Source organism: Euprymna scolopes, chromosome 22 (assembly GCF_053919585.1).
Source record: "Euprymna scolopes isolate OS-2025 chromosome 22, ASM5391958v1, whole genome shotgun sequence".
NCBI lineage: Eukaryota > Metazoa > Mollusca > Cephalopoda > Sepiida > Sepiolidae > Euprymna > Euprymna scolopes.
In genome coordinates, this window is record NC_136503.1 from 94777093 (window position 1) to 94799668 (window position 22576).

The 22576-nt window shown below is 33.7% G+C and overlaps 1 long non-coding RNA gene across 1 annotated transcript in view; it reads left to right on the top strand.

Annotated features, from left to right (window-relative positions):
- LOC145243787 (uncharacterized) overlaps positions 1 to 22576 on the top strand; it is an 878591-nt gene that overhangs the window by 383225 nt on the left and 472790 nt on the right. The window lies entirely within an intron of this gene.

Here is a 22576-nt window from a genome sequence, read left to right on the forward strand (position 1 = left end):
TACCCCCCCAACCTCTCCATGTTAAGAAAGGCTTTCGGAATAGACACCCAAACCTCCCCATATTAAGAACGGCTTTTTAAATAGACACCTCCCACCTCTCAATCTGAAGAACAATTTTCGGAATAAACACCCCAAACTTTGTCAGCATGCCCGAACACCTTTAAAAGTTGACATGTCGAAAGTGAACGATGAGTTGGAATGTGAAACCTCTTACTTAAATCTCCGGTAAATTTCCAGATTAGGTCCACCTCAACAATTTTCTTTTAAATGATGACCTTCGTATGTTTTCGACTATGCTGGATATGAAAATCGCATTGAAATTTTTGCAGAAATAAGTAGTTATAGAGATATAAAAAGTTGTATTATGCATTGTATCCTTTGGCGGTCATCTTTTACGCGCGTGCGCGCGCCATAAACAAATCTACTCATCTATGACTGACATTGCACGCGCGTAAAAAGATGGCCGCCAAAGAATACAATGCATAATACACCTTTTTATATCTCGATAACTAATTATTTCTGCAAAATTTCAATGCAATTTTCGTATTCAGCATAGTCGAAAATCTATAAAAGTTGTCATTTAAAAGAAAATTAGGTGGACCTAATCTAAAAAAAAATACCAAATCTTCCCAAAATTTTACTATTGCATAAAAATTCTTATATGTGCAACTTGTGCATATATCGATGGCCGTGGTATCTTTTGAAATCACGACTTTATAATAATATATTTACAATATCTGGACAAATTAAAATATCATATTTAAGCGTATTTTTCGATCGGGCAAAGCCGGCTTCTCCCGCTAGTAATAAAATGAAAATATATAAATAAAATGGTGTTGTTTCTTTTTGCTAGTTGATTATTAAGATCCAAAGTAAAGCGACGTTTGGCCGAGTACCCTTCAAATCATGCCAGAGTTCGGATTACAAAACACTTTGGTTCGTATTTTGTAGAATCACCAAAACAACATAGCAGTACAATTTAATGCAACATAAAATCAGCAGTTGCTTTCGGAAAATATCTCCTTCGCCCCCACCGCCGTAAAAAGAAAAAAAAACATGGTAATAAAACAATCACTATATTTGTCCGCCAGTTCAATCTAAATAAAAAAAAAACATACAAGAATATTGAATAATCTTTATGACGTACGTACCCATCACTAGATGAAGATGTCATATTCCAAAAATTATGTAAAATGATCAAGTAGTTGTTTTCACTTAAAGACATTTTTGCATTAGGTTCAGCTCCACTATTTTTATAAGATGACGACCTTCATATATTTTCGACTATGCTGAATACGAATATCTACTTTTAGTTTAAATGAGACAAGTGGTTTTAGAGATATAAAGACTTACATTATGCAAAGTAATTCAATGGACGCCATTTTTTGTACTCCTGCGCGATAAACAAAACTACTTCTCTACAACAGACACTGCCACACTCACATTTTTTATAGGATTTGCATGTGGGTATGCCGACAACGTATATCACAAATTTGGGGCAAATATTTTTTGACCTCTCCAAAATGTAGTGTTTATTAAAAAAAAAAACACGTTCTGAACATTGGGAGGTTTGGAGTGTTTATTCCATAAGTCATTCTTAAGCTGGGGAAGTTGATAGTGTTCATTCCGAAAGCTGTTCTTAACATGAAATTACTCAATGAAGCGAAAAAACGTCGTAATTTTTTGTTTTACACGCATGCATATTACATACAGAGAACAATCGGCCGCAGCGTATAACATGGCAGCCAGTGAATTACAGTGCATAATATACGTTTTTATATCTCGAAAACTACTTATCACGCAAAATGTTAATGAGATTTCCGTATTCAGCTAGTCGAAAAGCTTTAAATCTCGTTATTTTAAATAAAATTAAGGAGGTGGACTTAATGTAAAAAAATACCAAGAAAACTATTTTTAAACTAATTTAAACAATTAATGTGAAATTGTTCGCATTACATTACGTGTTTCCGGTACGGGGCAGTTATCTGCCCTTGTTTTTTGTTTCAAGATGGCGACACAAAATAGTCGGGCTTTGCTTCCTCATAACATTTGATTTTCTTAGTTTTAAAAAAATAAAACTAAACAATGTACATGATTTTGGGAATATGACATTTCTTTCTATGACGGGTACATACATCTTAATGATTTTCCCTATTTTCTGAATTTTCTGCATTTTCTTTAATAGGTCGAATTCTTGATAAGTACCCTAAGTGCTGTCGTGGATATCAATTCCTGAAATTACTAAGGTACTTCTACGATTACCAACCCGCGATTTCCAAGGAATTGGCTCGTGCTCGGTCTCCAACTGACGGGAAGTAATCGGAAAAGATCGGCCGAGTGTTTCTCCATTTTTAACGAACGCGCTGTCCATTAACTTATACGATTTTATATAAATGCTATTTTCTTCCACAAATTAGAAGAAATAAAAAAAAAAAATTTAAATCGCACTGGTTAGGGTTAGCGTTTAGGGTTAAGGTTTAGTGTTAGTATTGGTTTAGATCTGCTTTATCGTTATTTCCGTAGCAGGTGCTCGTCGTAGCTTCAATCTATGCCCCCCCCCTCGCCAAACTTTAACGAAAAACACTCGTCTAATCAGAACCACTGCCAATTGTTTCCCACACTTTTTATCTAACACAACTGGAATTTGAGTGGTAGTAAGCTTCCCTAAAGCCCCAGTACCCTTCGCGCCCATACAATGAGGCATATACACTGATTAAAACTTAATATTAAAAATAAACTAAGATGAATGTACAAAATGTATAATGATTTTGATTTTTCAATTTTGACCCATTTTGACATCCTGAAAATATACAATCCGGCTAAAGCCCTATAAAAAAGAGTGCATAAAATATTGAACTATTTGAGACCACTAGCGCCGCCCTGGGACTTTCAATTTGTAGAGAGATAGAGTTTGTAAATATGGAAACAGACAGACATATAGTTTTTGTATATATTAGATGAATGAATTAAAGACGCACATATATTATAAATGCCCAGAGATATTAAGATATTAGAACGTTAAGGTAGATTCCATGAGCAGAGTTTCTTTCTTAGAACTGCACGCCTGTGGAACTCTCTTCCGTTGACTTGCTTTCCAGGTGATTACAATCTGATTGTCTTCAAATCCAATATAAAAAAGTTCTTGATGAATCGTCCCCTATGTAATCCAATTTACAAAAATTCCACTACCTATGTTAAAAACGCTATAATCACATTAACTATTGTATACCCATTAACCGTTATCCTCGAGTGGCCTCCAGGCCTTGATAAGTGGTGATTGATGTGTGAAAAAAAAGAAAAAAGATACGTGTTTGTTATTTTATTTATTGTATTGCAATGTTTTTTTTTTCTGTTTATTATTATAAATTTCCTGTAGTGATTTAACGTTTCGCGATAACTGCTTCCGGTTATTCTCGTCTTCGGCCGCGTACAATCGAGAAACTTCGCGAAAACTGTGGGCCGGTAAATACATATTGTAACGTCAATATACACCGGTATTTAGGTCATAAGCAAGATTCAGACATTATTTTTGAAATGTTACATATGGAAAGAGAAAGCTTTTTTTTAGATCCAAATCTGTAATAGGTAAGGTGTTGACATTTGTTCAAGAGTTATACAAAGCGGCGAGAGAGGTCGAAGGTCAAGGGAGCCCAGAAGGAAGAACAATGGATTCTCCCACCAAGGTGAGGTCACAACACACGAATTATAATGAAGTACGCAGATCGTGTAATGGACAAACCAGATAACGATTGCGCAGATCATGAACTTGCAGAGATTAGTGTTGATGTCGGACTGCACAACCGCAACCATAAAATGAACGTAGAATAAGTTTAACGCTACAAGTAAGATCTCCTGCCTGTACGGGATGGTGTATTTGCAGAGGAAATTGTCAGTTAAGACTGGGAACACGTCCAGAATGTCCGCATCGCACGTTTCGATCCACGCTATTTGCAAGAGACAGGCCGTGATGATCGCGATTTCGCAAATAATTATGCACACTCTCGCAGTGTGGATTGTCTTTTCGTTCCTTTCCCCGTTAACATAGCTCTGAAACGAATCTGCAAAATTCATGATGCAAAAATTTTAATACCAATCCGTTAAAATAGAGAAACTACCGCCTCTTTGGTCCGAATAATTTCTTTAAATTCGTTGAAAAGCAAAGTACAAAAAGGCGTATTTTTTTCTAGTTGAATACGTTATAATCCTCGAAGAGTTCTGTCAGATAAAAAAAAAATACTTTTAAAATTGTGAGTTATGAAATTTCCAATTCGGTAATAATTAATGACGTCATCTTATAATGACGTAATAGAAATTTTTGTGAGCTTATTTTTTGTCAGCCATATTGTAATTAGAGATTGTAGCAGTCACACATACTCTATTTTGCTCTTGTGGTTCAACGCCCCCCCCCCCACAAAATTTAGCGATTCGACTACACAATAAGCTGATAGGAGACATTGATTTATCTGTCCTCTAAGGAACTTTTTCATACACTTCTAGGGAACTACGGTCAAGAGAGAACTCAACTGACGAGCAAAACAGACGTCTCTCTCTCCCTTTCGCTCTTTCTCTCTTTCGCTCTCTCTCTGTCTTTCGCTCTCTCTCTCTCTCTCTTTCGCTCCCTCTCCCTTCTGTAAACATCCACCAGACACAACAGATACTCCACTTCCCCCCTAGAAGCTGAGGACCGACGGGGCTCTTCGGTACATCCGCCCCTTCGAAGAAATGACTTACTTCTAATTGGCAGATGAACTTTTTTAAATTGAATAAACCTTTTAATTGTGCTGTCTTAAAGAGGAATTTTAATTTGTCTTTGGCGTTTATAATTTTTTGATTTGGAGGAAAAACAAAATTATCCTTTCTTAAATATGTTTATCTTCGTTGTTAGAAGTAAGCCGTCCTATGCGAGTTTGTTCACTTCACGCGAGGCTTCATGACTTGCAAAAATATCGACGAAAAAAAAACTTACCCCCATTGTAAAAAACGGCCCAGTTGACGGTGAAATAATGAATGTTATTGGCCAATTTTCGGATATTATCCGTCCGAGAGACTTTACTTTCAAACAATATTCAAGTTTGCGAGTATTGGTTGCGTGTGTCGAATGTTATAGCGAGGCATACAAGCACACATACACATAAAGAGACGTTTGAAATTTATATAATAGAGTCTCCTTTTTCATATTTATCTGGCGCAATGAAATTTTTCTTTGTTGTTTTTTGTTTTTAATTTTGATTAGTTGAAAATTTTGTTCCTTCCATTTTTTAGAAGTTTCTTTCCATTTATCATTTTTTTCGTCTTTTTATTTTCCCTATGATTCCTTAATTCATTTTGTACGAATTAAATTATCATTTTTGTTAATCGTATTGTTAGATATTTAGCAGTGAAAAATAGTGTCAGTTTGTTTTCACTCTGTGACCGACCGTGTCTCCCTTTCTGTAGTGTCGATTTATATAAACATTCTTTCCTTCTGGAATGTTTACTATTTCCCATTGTCTGTTTTTCCATTCTTTTGATCGATATTTCTGGACACTTATGCATTCTAGTAGTCAATTGTAAGAGCCCTCGATATGCGTGTGTAGAACCAATAAAATGCCCCTCTTCCTGGGTTCACCTGCCGAATACCCTACACTAGTCTTAGATATTTGGCAATGAAGAAAAAGTATGTTTTTCCTCGCTTTGTGATCGACTCTTACTCATTTTCTGTTGATCCGATTTATATAAACAGTCTTTCATCCTGGAATGTTTATTATTTTTCATTGTCCATTGAATCCTCGCATTCCTTTACATGGAATAAATCTGCGTTTGTGCACCCTATCGAATGCCTGTATTCCTGGGTTCAACGGCCAAATACTCAACACTGGTGTTGTATATTTGATAGTGAGTAAAATGTGTCAGTTAATTCTTGCTCTATGATCGACTGTTGCACTATTTCTCTTGTGTCGATTTACATAAACATTCTTTCATCTTGGAATGTTTACTAATTCCCATTGTTTAGTATTTTAATTCTTTGACCGATACGTCTGTTCAATTATGTATTCCGATAGTAAATGGTGGAAATCCTCGCAATCCTTATATGAAATCGATCTACGTATGTGCAACTGATCGAATGCCAATCTTCCTGGTGTCACCTACCAAATATCCAGCAGTATCCTAAATATATTTTAAGTTAGATTTCTAATGTGAAAATTTTTAACCACTTAGCCAGTGTTAATTTTATGTTTATTTCGGACTATTATTCTCATCTTTATTAGTTGTTGTTTTTTAAATCTTTTTATTGGTTCACAACGTTTCGGCCAACCTCCTCTGGCCTTCGTCAGGTGGTAACCGCGACGGATAGGAACAGAGGAAGTTGGCCGAAACGTTGTGAACCAATAAAAAGATTAAAAAAACAACAACTAATAAAGATGAGACTAATAGTCCGAAATAAAAATAAAATTAACATTAAATGCTCATCTCAAAAGAAAAAAAAAATTCCAATTAAGGAATAATATATATATACACTTAGCCAGTGTCACCTTTCTATGAGTATGATGACGATGGAAATGATGTTGATGACGTTGAATATATTGATGATAATGATGATGATGTCGATGATGATGATGTTGTTGGTGATGATGATGATGCTGTTGATGTTGTTTATAATGATGATGTCGGCGTGGATGAGAATAGTGATGTTGATGTTGATGATGTTGTTGATGATGTTGATGATGATTATATTGATGATGGTTATATTGATTGAACATTAAGTCATGTGATATTTCTTACAGTCGTCCAATCAAAGTGTTCTATTTCCCGCTTCTTATCTCCTACCAACATAGAACCAAAAGTACTTACAATAGATTTTTATGTTGTTGTCTTTTTTTCACCAAATACCAAGAATTGCTAAGAAGCTCCAAGAACAGCTTTTCAAAAATCGATTTTAAATAAAACATGCCTTCAATTTCTACATCATTTCTCATCTTTAGTGGCAAGAAGAAGCAGGGCAAAAAAAAGAAGAAGAAGAAGTCGAACTACTATCTGATTCTACCCTCTATTAAAAATCAATTATATCGATTATTTCTTAAAAGGGAGATCAGCAACCGTTCCCTTGTGAGCAGGGTATGCGCAATGATAGAAATTTCCTTTTTTTTCGAATAAGACGCGAACTCTTTTTGACAACGCTAAATGAGGAGTCGTTCGCATGGATGGCTTGACTTGCGAATCTGCGGTAAAAATATTTCTATATTAAAACGAAAAACCTACATATTTAATAGATATTTTTCAGAACAAACTGCGCCTGTGTTTCATAAAACCAAAATAAAATCAATAATTCATGCTCGTAATTATCAGTAAATAAAAATATTTTATATTATTAATGCACGTTAGAATAATACTTATTCTCTGTGTGTGCGTGTATATATATATATATATATATATATATATATATATAATTATTGTTGTTTTTTTTATTTTATATATACATATATATATTTTATGTATATATATATATTTATTTTATGTATATATATATATATATATATATATATTTCTTATTTGTAGTATTCCAAATTATGCTGGGTTTATATAATTCAGTAATCGTTCATATACCAATAAATTTTAAGCCAAAAGGAAATGACAAACTGTAAGCTAAAAAATTATCATATTTCATAATTGAGCATTCATATATTGTTTTAACAAAACGCAAGACATCAAAGAATGGGTTGATAGCAACAAATAATGTATTTTATCATTAGTTACAATTGTTTCAAGACTATTTACACAAATCCAAACGTTATGTCGTTTGAAAATTTTTACAAGAACAGGCGTTATTCAGACTTATTGAATAAAAACACTTTAACAATAAAACAAAATGGAAACCATTTCCGTTATATGGAAACGAAAACACGCGAAAATGTTTTACCTATATCTTATCCTTGCAAAATATTTTTGTTATATATATATACATATATATATATATATATATAAATATATATATATATATATATATATATACACATATATATATATATACATATAATGGATAGGATCCTTGACTGCCATACAGACATTCGGGTTTCAATCCTGGCTTGAGGTGGTTGCCTGTCTAGCCGCACTGATGAGTTGTGAAACAGCGAAACAGTACTGTATGTGGATGACTATAATGCTCCTTACCTTGAGTTGAGCATATTGAGAAGTGATACACGAATTACCATTAGCGTATAAGCGACGCTCTTTGTGTAAACAAATCGAGCGGCGGTATTTCGGACGATGTCAAAACATCGTTAAATTCACTACTCGTTCAGCGGCCGCCAATAGCGTAATGGTTAGGAGCCTTGACTGCCATACAGACAGTCGGGTTTCAATCTTGGCTTGAGGTGGTTGCCTGTCTAGCCGCACCGATGAGCTGTGAAACAGCGAACCAGTACTGTATGTGGATGACTATATATATATATATATATATATATATATACATATATATATAATGAATGCATGACAATTTGATGGTGAAGAACGGTATTTGTGGTCTGAAGGTTCGAGCTCCAAAACGGTATTGATCTTGTAAAAATCCGTCGCCTCTGTCCAAAATTTTAGGCAGACATGCAAACATGCATACATTTATATATTGGTAGCCCAAGTTTTCGACCCAAACCGATTAAAAAGCTTGCCCTATCTCTGAATACCCTTTATGTAAATTTTCAAATATTTAGACCAAAAATTTTCTGAGTAATTTGGTATAGACCGCAAAGGTCATTTTTAAAAAAAATGGCCCCTATTATGACCCCTTAACGTTTATGTTTTTAAGCTTAAATCAATTTATTATGTTAGATCCATGTCCAAGGAACCTATATCTAAAATTTCAATTGTTTAGACCCATAATTTACGGGGGAGTTCGGTAGAGTTCTTAAAGATCAGATCGTTGAACTTTTACCCCTTCACAGCTAACTTTATGGCCGAAAACTGATTACAAAGATTTTCCCACATTTATATATATATATATATATATATATATATATACATATATATATATATATATATATATATATATATATATATATATATATATACTAGCATTTCAGCCCGGCGTTGTTCGGGTGTTTGGAGGTGCCTGTTGAGCAAAAAACAAAAAAACAAAAAAAGAAACAAGTTGTAGTAGAAAGGCAGGCTCGAACCCGTACCGCGTAGGAGAGAAAAAACGGGGAAAACAACCTAACGTCTTTGCTGTTACGATCACTGCCTAACCGAAAGTGACTAATGTTTAAATTAAGGCAAGACAATCAAAAAGAGAGGATGACTTTCAAAAATATCGGCGAAACAGCGACTCCCCTGTAGAAAAGTGCCCAGTTGAAGGTTAAGATAATAATGTTTTTAGTCAAGTTTTCGACATTTGTCGTCTGAAAGGTCGAACTTCAAAACGATACTGATCTTGGTAAAGTCCGTTGGCTCTGTCTAAAGTTTTAGGCGGACATGCAAACATACAATCATACATGCATACATACATACATATATTAGTAACTAAAAATTTACGACCGAAACCGATCAAAAAGCTTGCCTTATCTCTGAATACGCTTTATGTAACATTTCAAATGTTAAGACCAAAAATTGTCTGAGTAATTTGGTAGAGACCGCAGAGTCAATTTTTTTTAACTTTGAGCCTATTATGACCCCTTGAAATTTATTGTTTGGGGGCTCAAATCAAGTTATTAAGTTAGATCCATGTCCCAGAGTACTATATCTAAAAGTTCAAGTGTTCAGACCCAAAATATTCGGAGGAGTTTGGTAGAGTTCTCAAAGGTCAAATCGTTTAACGTTAACCCCTTAACAGCCAAATTTCTGTCTGAAAACGGATTACAAAGATTTCCCCAAATCTCAGTACCCTGTATATCAAATTCCGAGTCTGTAGATTAAAATTGACAGATTTATAGCGTAGGGAAATTTACACAGACAGACACACAGACACACAGACACGTTCACTTTTATATATATATATATATATATATATATATATATATATATATATATAAATAAATATATAAAAGAGAGAGAGAGAGAGAATAAATGACAAAACCTTATTTTGCGAAATTCATGATGTTGACCATCTTGCAATGTATTACTTGAAATCAGTTGACTTATATAATTCTGGACAGTATCTGTTTCGTAGCGCAAAATCAATCATTGATTATTATATCAATTAGTGAATCTTTTATGTCCTTAACACATCAGAAGAAATGGCAACAAACAGGAATTGAAATGTGATTTGACATGGTAAAAATCCGAAAACTGGAAGAGAAGCTGCAGTTACTTTTATATTTTTCCATTACGCCATATTGAATTTTTATCAAACAAATCATTAAACCCAACTATTCGTACCAACAAGTTTAACTAATTGATGACTCGTTTACCAAAATGTTCTATTTAATAATTAGTAAATTTATTGATTCTAAGTTTTGTATACATTCTTATGAAAATAATATCAACAAATTATAAACTATTATGCATGTCTGTGTATACGAAACTAAACTAAGCAACAAAAAAGAACGTAGTTTAAACTTAAATATACATTTAATTATAATTAAAATAACATGTTATCGGAGTAATAAACTCTGAAACATAATTATTAGATAATTATGATATATACAGCGATAACAAAAAATGATGCTTAAATAAGGAACAAGTTAGTAAAATGCTTATTTTAATACTAGATTGTCGTACGTAGAATTGAGTTAAGTCTGTGAAATTTAAATATCAAAAATATTACTTTCAATATAAATAATAATGGTTAAATAAAGAACAAGTTAGTAAAATGCTTATTAATACTAGATTGTCGTAAATAGAATTGAGTTAAGTCTGTGAAATTTAAATATTAAAAATATTACTTTCAATATAAATAATAATAATGTGCTAATATTGATACTAATATAAATAAATATATAAATAAATAAAATAAATGGAAGAAACTAATTAATTTACAATTCAACATTAGCAAACATGAAGTATAACTTAATGACTCATGATTATCGATTGAAATAATCTGTAATACTAAAAATTTGTATTGGAAAAATTAATGAATTAATTTATAATATAAATCGATTCAATTTTTTAAAAATAATATTGAATGAAAGACATTAAAACTAAATTTAAATTAAAAATTAATTATTATTTGAATATGGATTTCTACGCGTTGTAGAAAATTAATAAATAAAAGTAAAGTTAATTTCAGAAGATTTAATCCAAGGGAGGTAACTCTGCCGCACTTTATTAAGTTAATTAAATTATGGACAATTACAATATAAAAGAGTTTTCAGATTATTTTAAACTTAACAAAACGTAAGTATAATTTTTGAATTGCATGATTTTAAAAACTATAATTGTAAGGATTGATGTGTTTGATTGTAATAGCTAATAGATTTGAATTATGTATGGTTTTCAGTTCGGATCAATAAGATAAATGACTGAAATAATCAATAGATTTTTTGTAGCTTAGTTTAGTTTCGTATACACAAACATGTGTAATAATTTATAATCTGTTGATATTATTTTCATAATATGTATACAAAACTTAGAATTAAAAAATATACTAATTATTAAATTGAATATCTTAGTAGAAGGTTCATAAATTAATTAAAGTTTTTTATACGAATAGTTGGGTTTAATGACTTTGTTTGGTAAAAATTCAAAATGCCGCAATGGAAAATATAAAGTAAACTGCAGCTTCTCTTCCAGTTTTCGGATTTTTACGATGTCAAATTCCATTTCAATTCCTTTTGACGGATTGCTTGTTGCTATTTCTTCTGATGAGTAAAGGGCATACTAGATTCACTACTTAATATAATAATTAAGTGATTGATTTTGCGCTACAGAACAGATACTGTCAAGAATTGTATAAGTCAACTGAATTAAAGGAATAAATTATAAAATGGTCAACATCATGAATTTTGGAATATAACTTTTTGTCATTTATTCGACATATTGCTCTCTTAGCACATGGAGCTTCTTCTATAAGGATTGATATATAATAACAGAATATATTTCTACAAATATATATATATATATTGTTATATATATTGTTATATATATTGTTATATATATATTGTTATCTATATATTGTTATATATATATATTGTCATACAATTATAGGGAAAGTTTAAAGTTTTTATAGAATATTTAAAAGTCGAGCACGCATCATCCGTAGTTGTTATTTTACGCTTGTTTTGTTTTTTTAACTTGTCGGCGAGGAAGTTTGAAAGTGAGGGAATAACGAGATATACAGAGAGAAGAGAGAGTAGGGAAATACAGAGAGAAAGAGGGTGGGGAAGTACAGAGAGAGAGAGAGAGAGAGAGAGAGAGAGGGAGAAGGAGTAGACATGAACAGAAAGGGTCGGTCACCCCAACTATAGATAACTAAGACGACAATTCACCTTTGCTGACATCGCAGTAAACACACCTAGGATAAGGCTCCTCCCCTCTCCTCTGCCATGCGCAGTGGAGGAACAGGAAACGGATCTTTAGGAGTCCTCTTCCTCTTTTGGGGTCCGACCAGCGACGGAGCTGGACGCATGCTGCGTGGCGCTCACCAAACGGAGGAAATTATGAGTATTTTCTGTGGATGATGCTTATGCGATAACAACAGGAAAGATGAATTACGGCCGAAATGAGAAACGAACAAAACAAGACAATATAACAAACGCGCGTATCGGTGAACAGTAAACTACGGTTTTGCTATTTTCTCTCTCTCTCTCTCTCTCTTTTTTACCCTCATCCGTCCACGCTGAACATTGAACTTGATGTAATGGATATTTTCGTTGCTTTATAAAATACGGACGATGCTTTCTACTCGACTCCATTAATTACATAAGAAGAGAACAGAATTCCCTTCCCAAAAGGTCCTTCATTTTTTTTGCTGTTATTCTATGTTTTTATTTTATTTTATTTTATTTTATTTTCTGAACCCCTATTCTTTAGCTAATGTTAGTCCTTAAATAAAATTTATAAAATTTCATTTTGTGTTTATCTTGTTATTACATGAGTCCTGCTGTCCTGTACATATTTTACCGGTGTCCTGAGACAAGATATTCCATCCCCTCCCATTCACCTCTTTTCGTCATTTTTTTGTCTTTTTTTTTCTATTGTTGCACCTATTGGTCTCTCGCCGTTCCCAGCGTATTCCGATGCGTAACAAATTTGGGGGCTCCGAGTCCGGGATATTTCATTCTCTAAAAGACAACCTGGACAGCTGAGAACGTGAAATAACAAAGACTTTAGATTTTAAAAATATCAGGAGTACAAGCGTTTATAGAATCTCCTTGGTTCGAGGAGCTTTGTAAACTTAGGAAAGACAATATATTGTCTATTGAAAGGAATTATGAGCTGGACGCAAGGCCAGGCATACGGAGAACTCAACTAGTTAAGATAGTGACGTAGCACCTCGTGGACAACTTCATAGTCGACGAAGCAGTGTTACGAACCATAGCAGAAGGTATGCCTGAACCCCACCAGGAAAGAAAAGAAGAGTTTGACATTCCTAAACATGTCCGGCTCGTACCAATATTCCATGAGGATAACGTAGACGGGTATTTTCAGCACTTTGAAAAGATAGCCATGAGTGCGAAGTGGCCCAAGGAAGCATGGCCTATGCTCCTACAAACAGCGTTTAAAGGAAGAGCATAGAAGGTATATGCCTCCCTTTCTATAACAGACTGTGCTGATTACGATCGGTTAAAACTAGCTATCCTCAAGAGTTATGAGTTAGTACCTGAGCCAAGATAATCCATCCCCTCCCATTCACCTCTTTTCGTCATTTTTTGTTTTATTTTATCTTTTGTTGCGCCTCTATTATTGTCTCTCGCCGTTCCCAGCTATTCCGATGCGTAACAATATATATATATATATATATATATATATAATTTAAAGGAGATTAGAATAATAGTCTAAAGAGCTAAGTGTATTTTAATGTAATAGTGAAATTACTAGTTTAATTAAAATACAGGAAATGCTCGTTGCAATTTAGATATATAATAAGCTCGATAGTTAAAAGTCCTAGAGCTAATTCAATATTAAGTAATGTGATTTTTAAAATTTTTAAAATTTTTAAAAATTTGTAAAATTTTTAAATTATAAATCACATTACTTAATATATATATATATATATATATATATATATATATATATATATATATATATATATGAGAGAGAGAGAGAGAGAGAGAGAGAGGGGGAGAGAGAAAAAGAGAAGCCCGAATAATCTATATAATAAAAATTTCCTGGATTATTTCTCTGACGGGCATGTGCGGTAGCGCTCAAAATTTCTGTGTCAGTGTCTTAGTCAGGTCTATCTACGGCGAAAATGAGTTTGTCCAAAGATTACAAAAGGACGACGCAAGAATCTTTCTGTTCTGGTAGGGTGTAGGGTCGTGTCGACGGAAATGTTTGGTACTGTGTCGAGTCACATCGACGGTATTGTTCATGTTGTCGTGTAGGCAGGAGTTCGGTTTATATCTGTTGTTAAGTTAACTTGATGCTTGTCGCAGTAACACTGCGGCGTGTGATGACAATATATATTTTTTAAAATCTCTCTAAACTCTAAGCTACAACTTCTATATTTTTACCGCTGCTGCATTTACTGGCCCGTGATGTCAACGAACTTTTCGGGTTCGCTCGGCGTCTTACGGAAGTAATCGAAAGGGTTTGCTGAGCGTTCCCCAGTCTGTTTTTAGCAAGTTCAAATCTATAAGGGCTAGTATCTTATAAATTGGATAAAAATAAAAAATAAAAAAAATTATCGCGCAGATTAGGGTTATAGTTTAGGGTGATAGTTTAGGGTTGATTTAGGTATATGTCTTTAATTTTATTTATTGCATTTCCATGTTTTTTTCCTGTCTATCATATTTTTCTCGTAGCGGTTTAACATTTCGAGATCGGGTTTTCCCGGGAACGGCTGAACATTTCCGAAACATTTCGTGGAAACGTCTGCTCAGTAAATGCAGAGAAGCGTTTATTTTACGATGAGTATAGCGCAGTTCTCAATAATGTAAATAATAAAGTTGTCTTCGAGTTTTAGTCCCCGAGAAATCTACGTGTTTGTATTTTTAAAATATCATCATCTATAATATAAATCACACCTGTCTGTTTAAATGCATGTATGTATGTATGTATCTATATTTATACGTCTGCCTAAAAATTTCGAAAAAGTCGAGGGATTTTCATGAGATTGGTATCATTTTGAAGAACGACCCTTAGGACGACAAATATCGAAAAATTGACCAAAAAAATCAAGGCCTTAACCCTAAACTGGGCACTTTTCTACAGGGAGCGGTTGCTTTTTTCGCCGATATTTTCGAAAGTTATCCTCTGTTTTCGATGTATTTAATTTAAACTCAGTCAACCCCTGTTTTCGATTTATTTAATTTAAACCTAAATCGTCATCCCCTGTTTAATTTAATTTATTTATTTTATTTTATTTATTTTTTATTTAATTTATTTATTTATTTAATTTAAACCTACATCATCATCCCCTGTTTTCGATTTATTTCATTTAAACCTAAATCGTCATCCCCTGTTTTATTTAATTTATTTATTTTATTTTATTTATTTTTTATTTAATTAATTTATTCATTTATATTTAAACCTACATCATCATCCCCTGTTTTCGATTTATTTCATTTAAACCTACATCATTTCTGCTTTCGATTTATTTAATTTAAACTCAGTCATCCCCTGTTTTCGATTTATTTAATTTAAACCTACATCATTTCCGGTTTGGCGATGGCCGCAACAGCAAAGACGTTACGGTTTTTTTTTCACGATATTTTCCTCCTTCGCAGTACGGGTTCGAGCCTGCCTGCCTATTACCAATTTTTTCCTAGCTCAACACACATTTCAACACAACCGCGCAACGACGGGCACCTAGGCTAGTTTACCGAGAGCTGCCTTACATTATTTTTTCATTTGCATCTTCAGCTTTCGTTTTTCTTTTTTTTTTGTAGATGTAGTCACTGAAGCGTGACTATAGGCAAAATAAGACACATTCTTCAATTAATTAAAGCAACATCGATGCTGTTCATTGGTATAAGAGTTCGAATCCAGGTGTATCCGGAATCAAGGAACACGCGGACAGAGTTATACAACTGTACTCGTCTCTTAAATAGCTCAGAATAGTTTTACAATTACAATATTTTGACCATTACCAATCCGCGCAAAGACAGAATTTGCTGGTCGCTTCTGGGTTATTCACTCTTCGCATAAAGAGTCAACGTTATGAAGAAATCGATATTCTCCAGTCAAAGGAAATGGCACACGCCCATGCTGTGACATAGATCAGACCCGTGAGGCACACCTCCGGACTTGATGCAGGTCTCATACAATTCAATAAACGATAACCCCTAAAGTAACACAATAAAAAAACAACGATCAACTCGTTTGGTCGTTCTTATATACCAGGATTATATTGTCAGAAACTAGATAACTACAAAATTCTAAAAAAGAAAGAAAAAAGAACATAAATAAAACGGTACAATATACAATGCCGTTGCAAAAATAATGGTTAGATATATATTTGAAGCTAATAGTCGGTTAGATAAATACCCCGCTCGTATATTGTGTTTATACAGTTAGAAAATATTAGGTTGTCCGGAAAATAATAGCCAATTTTAGAGAAAAAGGATTTATTAATCAAATAGATGGCACTAAACATTGAAATTAGTCAAAGTATGACCCTTGAACAGCCATGCATTTTTGCTATCTATCAACTAGATCATTTATGCCTCGTTGATAAAAAATTCTTTGGCTTAGATGCTAAGAAATCTTTGAAAAAAGATTCAACCTCGGCATTAGATCTGACAGTTTTGTTGCTTAAAAAAAGCGGCTAAATACTTGAAAAAAATGGTAGTCCGTGGGTGAAAGATCTGGAGAATAAGGAGGATGTGGTAAAGTTTCGTATCCCAAGTCTGTGAGTTTCTGCAGTGTCATCCTCGCAACATGAGACCGCGCATTATCGTGGAGCAGGATTGGACCACGCCTATTCACTAATGCAGGTCTCAATTTTTGTAAATGATGATGCATTTCTTCGAGTTGATTGCAGTAAACCTCTGCCGTCATGCTCTGATTAGCATCCAGAAAGCTGTAATGAATAAAACCAATTGCACACCACCAAACAGTCAGCATAATCTTCTGTTGGTGAAACTTTGGCTTTGGAAAATGTTTGGGTGGTTCATCACAATCAAGCCAATGACCTGATCGTTTCCGATTATCATAAAGGATCCACTTTTCGTCACAGGTGACTATTCGGTCAAGAAATGGATCATTAATGTTTCGCAAAAAGAGCATCGAACACACTTCAAAACGTCGAGCTTGTTGATTTTCATTGAGCTCATGTGGGACCCATTTGTCGAGCTTTTTCACCTTGCCAATTTGCTTCACATGGTCTCACACTGTTGACCTGCTGACACGAAGTTCCCGTGACATTTCCCTGACACTTTGCCATGGGTTTTGCTCAACAATGGCTCTCAAATTTTCATTGTCATGATTAGATTGCCGTCCTCTACCTTCTTCATCTTTAAGGCTCTCATCACCACTACGAAATTTCTGAAACCACCTTCGTACTGTTCTATCACTTGTGATGCCTTCTCCCCGTGCCCTATTGATATTTGCAGTTGTTTGAGAAGCATTATTACCAAGCTTAAACTCATGTAGGAAAAGTAATCGTAAGTCTTCTTTTCTCATTTCCAAATTATGGGCTCATTCGCTCATAAAGCGTTTTCTGAAAGAAAAAAGTAAGAAATTATTAAAGAGCACATATAAATCAATAATCATGTTGATGTTTACCTGAAATATAATAAAAATCCTATGATAAAATCCAATTTCAAAACAGACTTGCCATTATTTTCCGGACAACCTAATAAATAGAGCTAGTTTAGTCAGCTAGAAGAGAAAAAACTATTGCTTTTTGAATAGTCGTTACTATCTCGTTTAATTGTCAGCAGCATGTCAACTCGCATTTTAGCCTCGTTCTTTAAGGGATACACGTTCCTTTATCCAGGTTTCTTGTCAATTTTCTTTCGAAGAAGTATGCAGTCCCCTACAGTTACGGAGGCGAAGATGGCCTATGGGCTTAGTGAGATGGGAGATCTTCTTGCATAGGAACGTACTTAACGTATCCCAACATGAGGAGTCCCTTTCGTCGACTTGCAGTGAGGGAGCTTATGCAAACCCGCACTTCTGACTCTTTCCGAACTCTTTACTGTAGCCATTTTCTTGTGCATGTTATTTTATAATTGGGTTACGGAGAGGGTCGGGCGCTCTCGTATTATACTATCCCTTCCCCCGTGGAGAGTTACTTGGTAGGGGAACGTCCTCGGAACGTCCTTGGAACGCCCTCGGAACGGCACCAGCGTCCCGGGTGGTAAACACGATATCCAACGATATCTAATGATATGCACATGTTGGAAACTTCAACAACAACGAGTCGATATGTCGTCGGCTATAATTGGTTGGCATGGGTCGCTTCTTCATCGCCTCGTTACCATCGTCGGCATTAATGGTATGCTGAAATCGAACGCTTGTACAAAAATAGCGAACAAATGCATTTTTATAAAAATATAATTTATTTAAGATTTAACAATGAGGAACATATTTTATAAAGACCAGTTGAAACCAGACGCATGCTATGTCGCGTCCGCCGACCCCAGAATGCAAGTGTCAACTGTTTAAAACAATGAAATTATATTTGATTCTCTTTTTCTTCATTGAAAGAGAGATAAGGGGAGTGAAAGAGAGAGAGAGACATTCATACATAACGTTTAAATATCGTTTTGTTTATGTATCCGTGAGTTATGTCGGGTTAGACCTTTCAAATTCTAAGGTCTTATATCGTTTTGCCTTGGTTCAATATTATAAACAAACTGTCATCCTTGGCTTTAGTCATAGCAGAACATTTTCAAAATCACAAGCACCTGCTTAACACATTTGCACATCACAAGTACAAACCAATTTAAGCCCAAAGTTCATTAATGTAGAAGCCCCCTCCCAGCCCTGCCAAAAGGGGCGCTTTCCATTGTGTCACACTCAGTGGACACTCCAGCCCGTAGGGGATCACTCCGTCACGCTTATGTTTGTTTCTGTTGGTCAGCTGCTAATCTCGCGTAAGCAGACCCGGTTAGTATTTTTCGATCAAGGAATTCCTCACGGCGGAGGGTTCTGCGAAGAGCGACCTAAGGGTCATCTTCATCCAAATCTCAAGCAAAAACAGAAGACCAATGCTATTTCCTAGTATATTCTTGATTCATTTGCAAAAAAAACAATATTATTATTCAATTGTTATTATCAACTCTTATCCGTTCAGCTGCAGTTATTTTTCCTTTGGTTTGGAGTTGACAATCATTCTCCTTACAACATCCAATTACTGTAAAGCAGGCACTTGAGCGTACAACGAAGCGCAGGTATCTTTTCCAGCATATATATATATATATATATATATATATATATATATATATATATATATTAGTATATTTAGGCAGAATCTTTTTCTTTTATGCAGGTTTCATTAAATAGCACAGATAACTCTTGCTTGTTTTTCTTGTAATCCTCCCTTTCTCTTCGTCGGACCATTTTTCGAACGTTTTTTCCGAGTGAAAAAGAAATTTCCCATAATCGCGAACGTTTTCGACCTCCATTGGTCATCCTCAGGCGATTATGGGAAATTTCTTTTGTCACTCAGAAAAAACGTTCGGAAAATTGTCCGATAAAGAGAAAGGGAGGATTACAAGAAAAACAAGTAAGAGTTATCTGTGTTATTTAATGACATCTCTCTCTCCCTCTCTCTCTCTCTCTTTCTCTCTCTCTCTCTCTCTCTCTCTCTCTCTCTCTATATATATATATATATATATATATATATATATATATATATATATAACAACCAAATGATTAATAAAACATATTAAAAGACATCTTGAAAAAGAGTTAAAAACATATTTAATTTTAAAAAAGGAAGCACAAAATAAGTGGATAGTCCTTAATCCGTGGAGTTTCGAAGAAATACTCCCCTTCTCATCAGAGGGCAGGAATTAGCAAAATGCAGGATCGGATTTTGCATATAAAAGTATTTAATGAAACTACAAGTAAGTCAAAGATCTTACTTGGTTAAAAAAAAGGGTGAGGTAAGGGGAACAGGAGGCAAAAGAAAAATAATAAAAATATTTCACATGAATTGATTTTTCAAGATGTCTTTTAACATGTTTTATTAATCATTTGTTCATATTATAAGCTCTATTTCCTTTTCGGTTTTATTGAGCTTTTTACATCTGGCTGAGTTTATTTTACTTGTAAATATTAACTCTTTAATATTTATAATAGATTTTGATCACCTTAGTAAACTTATTGTAACAATTATATATATATATATATATATATATATATATATATATATATATATATATATATATATGTACACATAGATATATCTTTGGGTAGAGCACTTTATATATATACATCTTTGGGTAGAGCAATTTTTTTTATATATATATATATATATATATATATATAAAGCTGAACGTCTGTGTGTGTGTCTGGTCACAAATCGGCTTCTATATGAGTGACTATTATAGAAAACTGACCACATATAATGATAGAAGATGTATCGAAACACAGGAATGGGTATGTTTGATCTGGCATAATGATGATTCATTAAAATTGAGGGGTGTGCGTACTAGCCTGGTTCACAAAGTATGGAAATAAAAAAAGTAAAAATAAAAAAGTTTACAAGTGTTTTTGATATAGATGTACATAATAATACTTTGATACGTATGTTTTAACTTAAATAGGGATGGTATAATAAAATTGTGTGGTCTGCGTTCGCGCCTGGCCTCCATTGAATTGAAATACGCATAAATTAATAAAGACTTTTCATATCTATCTGCGTAAGTATACTTTGATAATTATGTTTCAGTATCATATAATAAAATTATGGGGTGTTCGTTCGCGCCCGACCTCCGTAGAATGGAGATATGTCACAAAGTTTAACAAGGTTTTTTAATATAGATCCACAGAATATTGTGATAAGTGTTTCAGTGTGAACAGGTATGGTATAATAAATTATGGGGTTTATCTATTTTATTTTTCCTTTCATCATATTTTGCTTTGGTTTTGATCCCCCCCCCAAATTCGAAGCTATCTCTTTACAAACCTTCCTTTTCATAACCTATCATACTTTCATAAATCAGAGTCCATTTTCCGTAGGCTGTTTTTGAACCCAGTCAATAACGGGTACTTTTGCTAATATATATATATATATATATATATATATATATATATATATATATGTTGATAGTGCTCTACCCAAATATATATATATATATATGTTTATATATATATATATATATATATATATATATATATATATATAAAAGTGCTCTACCAAATATATATATATATATATATATATATATATATATATATATATATAATTTAAAGGAGATTAGAACAATAGTCTAAAGAGCTGAGTGTATTTCAATGTAACAGTGAAATCACTAGTTTCATTAAGATACAGGGAAGAAAAAGTGCTCGTTGTAATTTAGATATATAATAAATTAAATTATCAATCACATTACTTAATATATATTATATATACACACACACACACACACATATATATATATATATATATATATATATATATATATATATATATTTGAGTAGAGTACTGTCGTACATAATCTCACCCGCTACTTTGTTGGCTGAAAAATGCGACGCTCGCTCTTTGTTTATAAAAGAAGCGGTTAGAGCACTGTACAAGTGGTGGACGGATGTTTGTTTAAATAGACATTTGGCGAGATTATGTACGGGTGCCGCTCCCATGGGTCAATCGGTAGAACTGCTGACTCTCAACGTAATGGTTCTAGGTTCAATCGTCGGATAGGGTCTAGTCTAGCGGCACCGATGAGTTGTGATACAACAATACAGGACTCTATGTTGATGACTAAATATATATATATATATATATTTGCTATTTTTTGCACATGTATATATTTTTTTTCAAAGTACGTGTCTACACAAAGTCGCTTTTATAATTGAAAAACAGTTTTTAATCCAATGTCGTATTTGAAATATTGACTAATAAAGAAAGTAGTTCATCTGAAATGATAGAAGATCAAAAAAATGTTCAGAAATGACATAGCAGCTAATCTTAGTTTCATGTGATGTTTGTTTTTGGTATATTTGCTTAAACGTCTTTTCTTTCTTTCTCTTTCACTCAATCAATAGATATCTATTGTATTATATCTATGCATGCATGCGCACATATGTGCATATATTTGCACGCCAGGGCAGAGATGTATGTGTACATGTGAATGTTTCTTTAAGCATATATGTGTGTACGTGCGCATGTGTATGCTCGCGCGCGTGGCCGCTAGCTAACCCTATCCAAACAATTAACTACAAATAAAAACTAAATAAATAAACCGAATCATAGCCCCCCCGCCTCCGAACCTTAGCGAACACCCAATAGGTCAAGCCATATTATCAAGAAATCATCTCACTAACGAGACGCCAACAACTTTAACATTAAGACTCGAATTTTAAAGTAACCCCATCCTCCTACCCCCACATATTCCCC